Source organism: Arachis hypogaea, chromosome 14 (assembly GCF_003086295.3).
Source record: "Arachis hypogaea cultivar Tifrunner chromosome 14, arahy.Tifrunner.gnm2.J5K5, whole genome shotgun sequence".
In the NCBI taxonomy this organism is placed as follows: Eukaryota; Viridiplantae; Streptophyta; class Magnoliopsida; order Fabales; family Fabaceae; genus Arachis; species Arachis hypogaea.
Genome location: NC_092049.1, coordinates 68,598,650 through 68,612,756, shown reverse-complemented (window position 1 = coordinate 68,612,756; position 14,107 = coordinate 68,598,650). Strand labels below are relative to the sequence as shown.

The following is a 14,107-nucleotide window of genomic DNA, read 5'->3' as shown; positions in this document are numbered from 1 at the left end:
AGAGGACCTAACAGAGCTTTTCAAACAAGAAGAAGCCATGGCAGCCGAAAACACCAACAATGCAAGGAAGGTGCTTGGTGACTTTACTGCACCTACTCCTGACTTCTATGGGAGAAGCATCTCTATCCCTGCCATTGGAGCAAACAATTTTGAGCTTAAGCCTCAATTAGTTTCTCTAATGCAACAGAATTGCAAGTTTCATGGACTTCCATTGGAAGATCCTTATCAGTTCTTAGCTGAATTCTTGCAAATCTGTGGCACTGTCAAGACTAATGGGGTTGATCCCGAGGTCTACAAGCTTATGCTTTTTCCCTTTGCTGTAAGAGACAGAGCTAGAACATGGTTGGATTCACAACCTAAAGAAAGCCTGAACTCTTGGAAAAAGCTAGTCAATGCCTTCTTGGCAAAGTTTTTTCCACCTCAAAAATTGAGCAAGCTTAGAGTGGAAGTCCAAACCTTCAAACAGAAGGAAGGTGAATCCCTCTATGAAGCTTGGGAAAGATACAAGCAATTGATCAGAAGGTGTCCTTCTAACATGCTTTCAGAATGGAGCATCATAGGTATCTTCTATGATGGTCTGTCTGAACTGTCCAAAATGTTATTGGACAGCTCTACTGGAGGATCTCTTCATCTGAAGAAGACGCCTGCAGAAGCTCAGGAACTCATTGAAATGGTTGCAAATAACCAATTCATGTACACCTCTGAAAGGAATCCTGTGAATACTGGGACAAATCAAAAGAAAGGAGTTCTTGAGATTGATACTCTGAATGCCATACTGGCTCAGAACAAAATATTGACTCAACAAGTCAATATGATTTCTCAGAGTCTGTCTGGAATGCAAGCAGCAATAGGCAGTACCAAAGAAGCTTCATTTGAAGAAGAAGCTTATGATCCTGAGAACCCAACAATGGAAGAGATGAATTACATGGAAGATTCCTATGGAAACACTTACAATCCTTCATGGAGAAATCATCCAAATCTCTCATGGAAGGACCAACAGAGGCCTCAATAAGGCTTCAATAACAATAATGGTAGAAGAAACAAGTTTAGCAATAGCAAGCCTTTTCCATTATCTTCTCAGCAACAGACAGAAAATTCTAAGTAGAGCCACTCTGACTTAGCAACTGTAGTCTCTGATCTAATTAAAACCACCCAAAGTTTCATGACTGAAACAAGGTCCTCCATTAGAAATTTGGAGGCACAAGTAGGTCAGCTGAGTAAGAAAGTTACTGAACTCCCTCCTAGTACTCTTCCAAGCAATACAAAAGAGAATCCAAAAGGAGAGTGCAAGGCCATCAACATGACCCACATGGCCGAATCTGGAGAGGAGGAAGAGGCAGTGATCTCTATTAAGGAAGATCTTACTGGACGTCCACTGGCCTCCAAGGAGTTCCCTCATGAGGAACCATGGGAATCTGAGGCTCACACTGAGACCACACAGATTCCATTGAATTTACTTCTGCCATTCATGAGCTCTGATGAGTATTCTTCCTTAGAAGAGGATGAAGATGTTACTGAAGAGCAAGTTGCTAAGTACCTTGTAGCAATCATGAAACTAAATGCCAAGTTATTTGGTAATAAGACTTGGGAGGATGAACCCCCTTGCTCACCAAAGAACTGGATGACTTGACTAGGTAGAGATTACCTCAAAAGAGACAAGATCCTGGAAAGTTCTCAATACCTTGCACCATAGGCACCATGACCCTTGAAAAGGCTCTGTGTGACCTAGGGTCAAGCATAAACCTCATGCCTCTCTCTGTAATGGAGAAACTAGGAATTTTTGAGGTGCAAGCTGCAAGAATCTCATTAGAGATGGCAGACAATTCAAGGAAACAGGCTTATGGACTTGTAGAGGATGTCTTGGTAAAGGTTGAAGACCATTACAACTCTGCTGATTTCATAATCTTAGAGATTGGGAAGTGTATGGATGAATCCATCATCCTTGGCAGACCCTTCCTAGCCACAGCAAAAGCTGTGATTGATGTTGACAGAGGAAAATTAGTCCTTCAAGTGAATGAGGACTTCCTTGTGTTTAAGGCTCAAGGATCTCCCTCTGTAACCATGGAGAGGAAGCATGAAAAGCTTCTCTCAATACAGAGTCAAACAAAATCCCCACATTCAAACTCTAAGTTTGGTGTTGGGAGGCCACAACCAAACTCTAAGTTTGGTGTTGAGAGGCCATCATCATGCTCTGAGTATCTTTGAGGCTCCATGAGAGCCCACTATCAAGCTACTGACATTAAAGAAGCGCTTGTTGGGAGGCAACCCAATTTTATTTATTCTCCATTGTTATTTTATGTTTTCTATAGGTTGATGATCATGTGAAGTCACAAAAACAATTGAGAAAGCAAAACCAGACTGAAAAACAAAATGAAAAATAGAACACCTTGGAAGAGAAGCTTACTGGCGTTTAAACGCCAGTAAGGGTAGCAGAATGGGCGTTAAACGCCCAGTATGGCACCATTCTGGGCGTTTAACGCCAGAAATGGGCACCAAACTAGCGTTTAACGCCAGAAAAGGGCAAGAAGCTGGCGTTAAACGCCAGAAATGGGAAGCAACTTGGCGTTTAACGCCAGGATTGGCAGAAAAGGGTGTTTTACACGCCACTTGGTGCCGGAATGAGAAATTCTTGACACCTCAGGATCTGTGGACCCCACAGGATCCCCACCCACCCCACCTCTCTCTCTCTTCTTCACCCATTCACCAATCACCTCAATACCTCTTCCCTAAAACAAACCCCTCACCTATCAAATCCCACCATTCTCTTCACCACTCACATCCATCCTTCATAAAACCCCACCTACCTCACCATTCAAATTCAAACCACTTTTCCACCCAAACCCACCCATAATGGCCGAACCATACCCCCTCTCCACTACTATATAAACCCATCTTCACTCTTTCATTTTCACACAACATACACACTACTTCTCCCCCTTGGCAGAAACATTAAGCCCCCTCCATCTCCTCTATTTCTTCTTCTTCTACTCTCTTCTTTCTTCTTTTGCTCGAGGGCGAGCAAACCTTCTAAGTTTGGTGTGGTAAAAGCGTTGCTTTTTATTTTTCCATAACCATTTATGGCACCTAAGGCCGGAGAAACCTCTAGAAAGAGGAAAGGGAAGGCAAAAGCTTCCACCTCCGATTCATGGGAGATGGAGAGATTCATCTCAAGGGTGCACCAAGACCACTTCTATGAAGTTGTAGCCAAGAAAAAGGTGATCCCCGAGGTCCCTTTCAAACTCAAAAAGGGTAAATATCCGGAGATCCGACATGAGATTCGAAGAAGAGGTTGGGAAGTTCTCACCAACCCCATTCAACAAGTCGGAATCTTAATGGTTCAAGAGTTCTATGCCAATGCATGGATCACCAACAACCATGATCAAAGTGTGAATCCGGACCCAAAGAATTGACATAGAGGAAGACATCCTCATCGACGAGGATAAGCCCATCACTAAGAAAAGGATGGAGCAAATAAGAGAACCTCACCATGAGCAAGAGGAAATTCCTCATCATGAAATCCCTGAGATGCCTCAAGGGATACATTTTCCTCCACAAAACTATTGGGAGCAAATCAACACTTCCCTAGGAGAATTAAGTTCCAACATGGGACAACTAAAGGTGGAGCACCAAGAGCATTCCATCCTCCTCCATGAAATTAAAGAAGACCAAAGAACCATGAGAGAGGAGCAACAAAGGCAAGGAAGAGACATTGAGGAGCTCAAGCACTCCATTAGATCTTCAAGAGGAAGAACAAGCCACCTTCACTAAGGTGGACCCGTTCTTTAATTTCCTTGTTCTTTATTTTCTGTTTTTCGAAAATTATGCTTATGTTTATTTATATTTGTGTCTTTATTACATGATCATTAGTGTCTGAGTGTCTATGCCTTAAAGCTATGAAAATGACTCCATCACTTTTCTTAAATGAAAAATGTTTTTAATTGAAAAAGAAAAAAGAAGTGCATGAATTTCGAATTTTAAAACAGTTTAATTATTTTGATGTGGTGGCAATACTTTTGTCTTTCTGAATGAATGCTTGAACAGTGCATATTTTTGATATTGTTGATTCATGAATGTTAAAGTTGTTGGCTCTTGAAAGAATGATGGAAAAGGAGAAATGTTATTTGATAATCTGAAAAATCATAAAATTGATTCTTAAAGCAAGAAAAAGCAGTGAAAAGCTTGCAGAAAAAAGGATATATGCAAACAAAAAAAAAGAGAAAAAGAAAAAAAGCAAGCAGAAAAAGCCAATAACCCTTTAAACCAAAAGGCAAGGGTAAAATAAAAAGGATCCAAGGCTTTGAGCATCAGTGGATAGGAGGGCCCATAGGAATAAAATCCTGGCCTAAGCGGCTAAACCAAGCTGTCCCTAACCATGCGCTTGTGGCGTGAAGGTGTCAAGTGAAAACTTGAGACTGAGCGGTTAAAGTCGTGGTCCAAAGCAAAAACAGTGTGCTTAAGAGCCCTGGACACCTCTCACTGGGGACTTTAGCAAAGCTGAGTCACAATCTGAAAAGGTTCACCCAGTCATGTGTCTGTGGCATTTATGTATCCGGTGGTAATACTGGAAAACAAAATGCTTAGGGTCACGGCCAAGACTCATAAAGTAGCTGTGTTCAAGAATCAACATACTTAACTAGGAGAATCAATAACACTATCTGGATTCTGAGTTCCTATAGATGCCAATCATTCTGAACTTCAAGGGATAAAGTGAGATGCCAAAACTGTTCAGAAGCAAAAAGCTAAAAGCCCCGCTCATCTAATTAATACTGATCTTCATAGATGTTTTTGGAATTCATTGTACATTCTATTCTTTTTATCCTATATGATTTTCAGTTGCTTGGGGACAAGCAACAATTTAAGTTTGGTGTTGTGATGAGCAGATAATTTATACGCTTTTTGACATTGTTTTTAGTATGTTTTAGTTAGTTTTTATTATGTTTTTATTAGTTTTTATTTAAAAATCACATTTCTGGACTTTACTATGAGTTTGTGTGTTTTTCTGTGATTTCAGGTATTTTCTGGCTGAAATTGAGGGACCTGAGCAAAAATCTGATTCAGAGGCTTAAAAAGGACTACAGATGCTATTGGATTCTGACCTCCCTGCACTCGAAGTAGATTTTCTGGAGCTACAGAAGCCCAATTGGCGTTGGAAAGTAGACATCCTGGGCTTTCCAGCAATATATAATAGTCCATACTTTTCCCAAGATTTGATGGCCCAAACCGGCGTTCCAAGTCAGCTTAAGAATTCTGGCATCAAAACGCCAGAACTGGCACAAAAGCTGGAGTTAAACGCCCAAACTGGCACAAAAGCTGGCGTTTAACTCCAAGAAAAGTCTCTACATGTGAAAGCTTCAATGCTCAGTCCAAGCACACACCAAGTGGGCCCAGAAGAAGATTTCTGAATTAATTACTTATTTCTGTAAACCCTAGGCTACTAGTTCTCTATAAATAGGACCTTTTACTATTGTACTTTCATCTTGGTTCTTCTGGTTCCCTCTCTAGGACCGAAGCCAATGACCACCATTATCACTTTTTTATTCTCAACGGTGGAGTTTCTACACATCATAGATTAAGGTGTGGAGCTCTGCTGTTCTTCATGAATTAATGCAAAGTACTGCTGTTTTTCTATTCAATTCACGCCTACTTCTTCTCTAAGATATTCATTCGCACTTAAGAACATGATGAATGTGATGATTATGTGACACTTATCACCATTCTCACCTATGAATGCGTGCCTGAAAACCACTTCCGTTCTACATGCAAACAAGCTTGAATGTGTATCTCTTGGGTTTCTAATCTAAGATTAGAACCTTCGTGGTATAGGCTAGAATTATTGGCGGCCATTCCTGAGATCCGGAACGTCTAAACCTTGTCTGTGGTATTCTGAGTAGGATCTGGGAAGGGATGACTGTGACGAGCTTCAAACTTGGAAGTGTTGGGCGTGTGACAGACGCAAAAGGATCAATGGATCCTATTCCAACATGATCGAGAACCGACAGATGATTAGCCGTGCGGTGACAGCGTGCATAGAACATTTTCACTGAGAGGACGAGAAGTAGCCATTGAAAACGGTGATGCCCAACATAAAGCTTGCCATGGAAGGGAGTATGAATGATTGGAAGAAGGCAATGGGAAAGCAGAGGTTCAGGAGGAACAAAGCATCTTCATACGCTTATCTGAAATTCTCACCAATCAATTACATAAGTATCTCTATCTTTATTTTATGTTTTATCCATCTTTTAATTATCAATCCTCTATAACCATTTGAATCCACCTGACTGAGATTTACAAGATGACCATAGCTTGCTTTAAGCCGACAATCTTCGTGGGATCGACCCTTACTCACGTAAGGTATTACTTGGACGACCCAATTCACTTGCTGGTTAGTTGTGCAGAGTTATGATAAAGAGTTGAGATTACAATTGTGAGTACCAAGTTGTTGGCACCATTGATGATCAATAATAATCAAGGAAAGTATGGCATCTTCTTCAAGTTTCAAAAGAAGGAGGGGAAAGGAACCCGTTGCTGAAGAAGGTGAAAACGAATATGATCGATGGAAGTTCAGATCATGGTTCGACCAAATGCAACTTGGGTGGATGTTACACGAAATCGTGATCGCACACTTTTCACACAACTCCGTGCAATTGACCCGCAAGTGCACTGGGTCGTCCAAGTAATACCTTACGTGAGTAAGGGTCGATCCCACGGAGATTGTCGGCTTGAAGCAAGCTATGGTCATCTTGTAAATCTCAGTCAAGCGGATTCAAATGGTTATGGTGAATTGATGATTAAAAGATAAATAAAACATAAAATAGGATAGATATACTTATGCAATTCATTGGTAGGAATTTCAGATAAGCGTATGGAGATGCTTTGTTCTTCCTGAACTTCTGCTTTCCTATTGCTTTCATCCAATCATTCATACTCCTTTCCATGGCAAGCTTATGTTGGGGGATCACCGTTGTCAATGGCTACCGTCTGTCCTCTCAGTGAAAATAGTCCAAAATGCACTGTCACCGCACGGCTAATCATCTGTCGGTTCTCACTCATGTCGGAATAGGATCCATTGATCCTTTTGCGTCTGTCACTACGCCCAACACTCGCGAGTTTGAAGCTCGTCACAGTCATCCATTCCCAGATCCTACTCGGAATACCACAGACAAGGTTTAGACTTTTTGGATCTCAAGAATACTGCCAATTGATTCTAGCCTATACCACGAAGACTCTGATCTCACGGAATGGAAGGCTCTGTTGTCAGGAGAGACAACCATGCGTCGTGAACCAGGAGGCTAAGAGATACACACTCAAGCTCTCGCAGATAGAACGGAGGTGGTTGTCAGGCATGCGTTCATAGGGAAGGATGATAATGAGTGTCACGGATCATCACATCCATCAGGTTGAAGTACAAGTGAATATCTTAGAATAAGAATAAGCGTGAATTGAACAGAAAAACAATAGTACTTCGCATTGATTCATGAGGAATAGTAGAGCTCCACACCTTAATCTATGGGGTGTTGAAACTCCACCGTTGAAAATACTTAAGAACAAAGTTCAGGCATGGCCGAATGGCCAGCCCCCATAAAGGTCTAAGATAGCATAAGACTAATCAAAGATGAAAATACAATAGCAAAAGGTCCTATTTATAAAGAACTAGTAGCCTAAGGTTTACAGAAATGAGTAAATGATGCAGAAATCCACATCCGGGGCTCACTTGGTGTGTGCTTGGGCTGAGCATTGAAGCATTTTTGTGCTTGGGCTATTCTTGGAGTTAAACGCCAGCTTTGGTGCCAGTTTGGGCGTTTAACTCCAATTCTGGTGCCAATTTGGGCATTTTACGCCAGAATTTTTATGCTGACTTGGAACGCTAGTTTGGGCCATCAAATCTCAGGCAAAGTATAGTCTATTATATATTGCTGGAAAGCCTAGGATGTCTACTTTCCAACTCAATTGAGAGCGCACCAATCGAGCTTCTGTAGCTTTAGAAAATCCACTTCGAATGCAGGGAGATCAGAATCCAACAGCATTTGCAGTCCTTTTTCAGCCTCTGAATAAGATTTTTGCTCAGGTCCCTCAATTTCAACCAGAAAATACCTGAAATCACAGAAAAGCACACAAACTCATAGTAAAGTCCAAAAATGTGATTTTTTGAATAAAAACTAATAAAAATATAATAAAAATTAACTAAAATATACTAAAAACATACTAAAAATAATGCCAAAAAGCGTATAAATTATCCGCTAATCAGTGGATGAATGACAAAAAGATATATCCAGAAATCCCTTTCCAACTACCTGAGGATGGATGCCCAGAAATAAGAGCCAAGATCAGAAAGAGAAAATGAGAAGAGCTTACCTCACCAATCACCAGGATTAATGCAAACATCATAAGGGAGTTTTATGCTAACACCCCAAGGCTTGATATGACCGAAGCCCCAACGTACAAGAGTTATGTACGGGGTGTGGAAGTGGACTTTAGTCCGAAAACCATTATGAAGGTCTTAGGACTAAGAGCAGCACATTTTGATGAGCCGGGGTACCAAGAAAGAGTGAACGGTAACCCAGATTATGATGAAATCTCTAGTGATATCTGTGTGGTTAATGCTGACTGGGAGAGGGACAATTGATGCCAGGGCATCTTAGGCTAGTTTCACTATCCTTTTTCCTTGATTTTAATAGGTTTTATGCACTTTGTTGAGCTATAAATAAGCAAATTGGGTAGAAATTCATGTATGCCTAGATTCATTCAACCATGATTAATTTGATGTAATTTCATGAGAATTATGCTATAATTACTTGTATGCTAAGAATGATAAAAATTCTCATGACCTTAGCAAGGCTTTGATGCATGTATTGGTTGATGAAAGGTGAAAGAAAGCATGGAGGAAGGTTGAAGAATGAGCATGGAAAAGTGGTGAACGAAATTGTGATTTACACTTTCACAACTCCGCACAACTAACCAGCAAGTGCACTAGGTCGTCCAAGTAATACCTTACGTGAGTAAGGGTCGATCCTACGGAGATTGTCGGCTTGAAGCAAGCTTTGGTTATTTTGTAACTCTTAGTCATGATGTTAATGATAAAAAGGGTTTTGTTTATGAAAGGCAATTAACATAAAATAAAAGGTACTTGTGATTCAGTAATGAGAAACAGGCTGAGTTTCCAGAGATGCTCTGTCATCCAAATTTCTGCTTTCCTACTATCTTCTTCCCCAAACACGCATGGCTTCCTTCAATGGCAGGTTGTATGATCCTCTCGGATGAAAACAAATCCATATGCGCTATCACTGCACGGCTAATCATCTGTCGGTTCCCGCTAGCGTCGGAATAGGACCATTGTCCTTTTGCACACTATCACTGCGCCCAACATTCGCATGTTTGAAGCTCGTTACAATCATCCCTTCTCAGATCCTACTCCGAATACCACAGACAAGGTTTAGACTTTCCGGATCCCAGGAATACTGCCAATGGTTCTAGCCTATATCACGAAGGTTCTAACTTTTGGACTCGGTCCGTAGATCAGAAACCCAAGAGATACGCACTCAAGCTATCACCAAATGACTATGTTGAGCTCAAATAGAACGGAGTGGTTGTCAGGCACGCGTTCATAGATGTGAGAATAATGATGAGTATCATGGATCATCATCTTCTCCGATTGAAGTACGAGTGAATATCTTAGAATAGAATCAAGCGTAATTGAATAGAAAATAGTAGTAATTGCATTAATCCATTGAAACACAGCAGAGCTCCTCACCCCCACCTATAGGGTTTAGAGACTCATGCCTTCAGAAATACAATATGAAGTGTAAAAATGTCATAAGGTACAAAATGAATCTCTAAAAGTAGTTTTTATACTAGACTAGTAACTTAGGTTTGCAGAAAATGAGTAACTAAGTGCAGATAGTGCAAAATTCCACTTTCGGGACCCACTTGGTGTGTGCCTGGGCTGAGCTTTCAAGCTTTCACGTGCATATGCCCAAAATTGGCATTAAACGCCACTCTGGGTGCCAAAATGGGCGTTTAACGCCGAAACAGGTGTCAATTCTGGCGTTTTACGCCAGAATTCCTTGGGTTGATTTTGAGCGCCAATTTGGGCCATCAAATCTCAGGTGAAGTATGGACTATTATATATTTCTGGAAATCCCAAAATGTCTACTTTCTAATGAAATTGAGATCGAGCCAATTGGGTTTCTGTAGCTCCAGAAAATCCATTTCGAGTGCAGGAGGGTCAGAATCTAACAGCATCTGCAGTTCTTTTTCAGCCTCTAAATCAGATTTTTGCTCAGGTCCTGATGACAAGTCATCCTAGCCTATTTTAGCTAGTCTTTTTCTTTTGTTTTCATTAGAATTATGCACTTTCTTGAGCTACAAGCAAGCTAATTGAGTAGATTTTCATGTTTCCCTTGATTGAACCAACCATATATGAATTCATGCCATTTCATGAGGTTTTATGCTATATTTGTTGCATATTATGAAAGAATGAATATCTCATGATTTTGAGCATAGCTTTGATGAGTTTGGTTGATTAATGATAGGTGAAGAAAGCTTGGAGAAAGGTTGAAGCAAGAAGGAATAGCTAGGAGTAAAGAGAAGACAATGGAATAAGTGAAATTGAACCAGGAAGCAAGAAGCTGGACCTAAAGTTAGCATCAAACTTTTGCACAAACTTTTGGTTGAAAAGTTAGCCCCAACGTTAGCCCCCTAACTTGGAGGCTAACGTTGGAACTTGAAAATTCTCCCCTGGGCTCCAAAAGTTTGCGCCAACGTTAGCCCCCTAACTTTGAGGCTAACGTTGGCACATGAATTTCTCCCCTGGGCACCAAAAGTTTGCGCCAACGTTAGCCCCCTAACTTTGAGGCTAACGTTGGCACATGAATTTCTCCCCTGGGCACTAACGTCGGCACATGAATATTCAAGGAAGAGGAGCAAAAGTTAGCCCCAACGTTAGCCCCCTAACTTGGAGGCTAACGTTTGAACTTGAGAATTTCTCCCCTGGGCACCAACGTTTGCGCCAACGTTAGCCCCCTAACTTGGTGGCTAACGTTGGCGCCACTAGCACACAAGGCAAGGCCAACGTTAGGGTCAAAGTTAGACCCCTAACGTTGGCACCAACGTTGATATCAGAAAAATGTGCTAACTGATATGAAAAGTTGGAGCCAAAGTTAGACCCCTAACTTTGGCTCAAACTTTTGGTCCAACTTTTGCTAACCTCAAAACTGGTTCAATTGGTTCACTTCGGTTCTTCTCCAAACTTCAAGAGCAATCAACCAAGGCCTCTTTCAACCCAATTCCACCAAGAGCAAAGGCCCAACTCAAGGCTTGAAGATCATTTTTGAAAGTGTATAAATAGGATAGGATTCAAGTTCTTCGGGGAGCTTTCTTTTTGGAATTTTCATAATAGTTTTCAGAGAGCTTTTGTTATTGAGTGAACTTGAATTTCTTTGTTTTCATTGCTTTCAATTTCATTTACACTTGTCTTGGATCTTGGATTGGAGAATTGAAGAAATTCTATTTCAATCTCAATCTTGGATCTCTCTGTTTCTTTACTGTTAATTGAATTTCATTTCCGGTTAATTGCTCTTCATCTTTTCTTTGCAATTTACATTTTCTTTGCACTTGTTCTTGTTGGATCTAGGAAGGCATTGAGATCTAGACTTGGTTTTCTAGTCTCTGGGTCCTGAGATCCAAATCCCCAATTTACATTCTGTTTCTTTCCTTTCTATGTTCATTTACTTTTCTGCTTCATATCCGGTTCAAGCTCAACTCCCTTTCCCTCTTCTGTTTAATGCAATTCAACTTTTCCTTGTTTAAATTCTGCAAATCCATTCCCCAATTCCCTTTACAATTCCAGCTGTTTACAATTCTTGCACTTTAAGATTCCGTAATTTACATTTCTTGCACTTTAAGTTTCTGCTATTTAATTTCTTGTCCTTTATGTTTCAGCAATTTATTTCTTGTTCTTTTTACTTCAATGCAAATTAAATTCTGCAAGTCACAAAACCATCAACCAAATCTTGATTCGCTTGACTAAATCAACCACTAAGCTAAAATTGCTCAATCCTTCAATCCCTGTGGGATCGACCTCACTCCCGTGAGTTTTTATTACTTGATACGACCCGGTACACTTGCCGGTTAGATTTGTGTGTTTTGGAAGAGATTTATTTTTCCTCCAAAATACTCATCAAGTATTTTGGCGCCGTTGCCGGGGATTGATTAGATTGACAATGATTAAGTGAGGTGGTGATCTAGATCAAGCACTTTTTCTTTAATTTTTGACTAACCCACTAACTGTTTGAAGTTTTGCCTGAGCTAATAGAAACCTCATTCTAGCAATAGAGTGAAATTTCCTTGGCTCATCCTGCTGAATATGATTTTCATAGCTTGAAAAACAAACGAGAGGAGTGGTTTTCGTTCATTACTCTCTCAAGTTTGCCAACTGTTTGATACTTTGTATCAACTGATCCTTCAATCATATCCTGGCCTGAATATGCTCTATCTTCACTTGAATTGGTTGTGACTGTGCAGATCATGGAAGGGAACTCAACAAATTCTAGCAATCATGAGAGTGATACCCCCACCTTGGATGATAATGTAACCCATAGTTCGAAGCAACTATCCATAGCCATGAATGATGTTGCCCAATGGTTTGAAGCTTTTCCACAAGGAAGCATTATCGGATGGGAAGAACTGATGAATGGACTCCTAGTCAAATTTAACCCATCACAAAGAGTTGTTAAGCAAGAGGCAGAAGTGCATCCATTAGAGAAAGAAATTGAAGGTGCTCGTGCAGTAATAAGCCAAAATAAGCAGATGCATCAGCAGACTCTACAACAATTAGATATGATGGCTAGAAAAATCATTGAGTTGAGACATGCTGTAGTACATACATACAACCTGACTCAAAGCTCATATGGGTGTAATCAAGCTGAACAAAGCTTTGGGGCCATTAACCATGAGCAACAAAGCTATGAGCAACTAAAGCTCCAAGCAATCACTCTAGCATGCTCCAGAACAGGCCTCAGAATGATGTGTACAATCCACCTTGGAGAACTCATTCTAATGGGAGGGGGGTTGAGAACCAAAACCAAAGACCAAGGGACTTCAACTGCAACAATCCCAACTTCAAAAATCAACTTAAAACACACTCCCACAACAACAATCACACACACTTCCAACCTCGTCCTACCTCACCATTCGCTCAAAATGACCTTCATCAACCACCACAATTGCCACAACCACTTCCAACCTTTCAAAGGATCTATATTCTAGAAATGCTGATGGAAAGGTCCATCAAAATTCAAGAAATGATGGCAATAGAGTGGGAAGAAATAAAGAAGCATCAAGAGATGATAAGCAAGAACCAGGAGACTTCACTCAGAAGACTTGAAAGGCAGGTGGAACAATTAGTGCAAAACCTTGCTGAATTGGGTGAGAAAAAGGGAACTCTGAACCCAAAGAGCCATGAAAAGGATGCTGTGTTGAAAGAGAAGGGAGTCATGGAGGAAAATAAGAAGGCTATGGAAAGAGAAATAGAGGGAAGGAAGCCCATAGCAAGAGGAGGAAACCTAAGGCAACAGAAGCCTCAACTTCCATGAGCACAGAGTGAAGGATGTTAAGCTAGTGACAATAAAAGAGCGCTTGTTGGGAGGCAACCCAACCCGAGGTAGTTTTCTATTCATAACTATTTTAATAAAAAGGTTAATTAGTCTTATCTATATTGCAAGAAGCTAAGTTTGGTGTTGCACACCAAAACAATCTAAGGGAGAATGAAGGATTCTAAGTTTGGTGTTCCACCAAAATCTCATCATAAAACACACTCTCACCTTCTGCATAATGCTGGCTTCAAGCATGTTGGATAAACTAGTTAACTATTCTGCTGTTTCCTAGTTTTCAGTTTTATTGCTTTTGAAAAAGAAGAAAAAGAGTTTCACACATGGTTAATCTGATGCATTGGCAAGGTACTAAGTTTGGTGTTCCCACACCAAAGTAAGTACAAAGGCCCACAAATAAATCATGCAAGCTAACCATTTTTCAAGTGCTTGAGGAACAAGCAACTTTCAATATCATTGCAGAGGTCCATACAAGCTGTTGGAAGGATTAAGCATCATCAACC

The 14,107-nt window shown here is 40.6% G+C and overlaps 1 non-coding gene across 1 annotated transcript; it reads right to left on the bottom strand.

Moving 5' to 3' along the window:
• Positions 1-433: 433 nt before the first annotated feature.
• On the bottom strand, positions 434-541 carry LOC112745271 (small nucleolar RNA R71). Its single transcript, XR_003173208.1, has one exon. It is a non-coding gene; the product is annotated as a small nucleolar RNA R71 (small nucleolar RNA).
• Between the last annotated feature and the right edge of the window lie 13,566 nt (positions 542-14,107).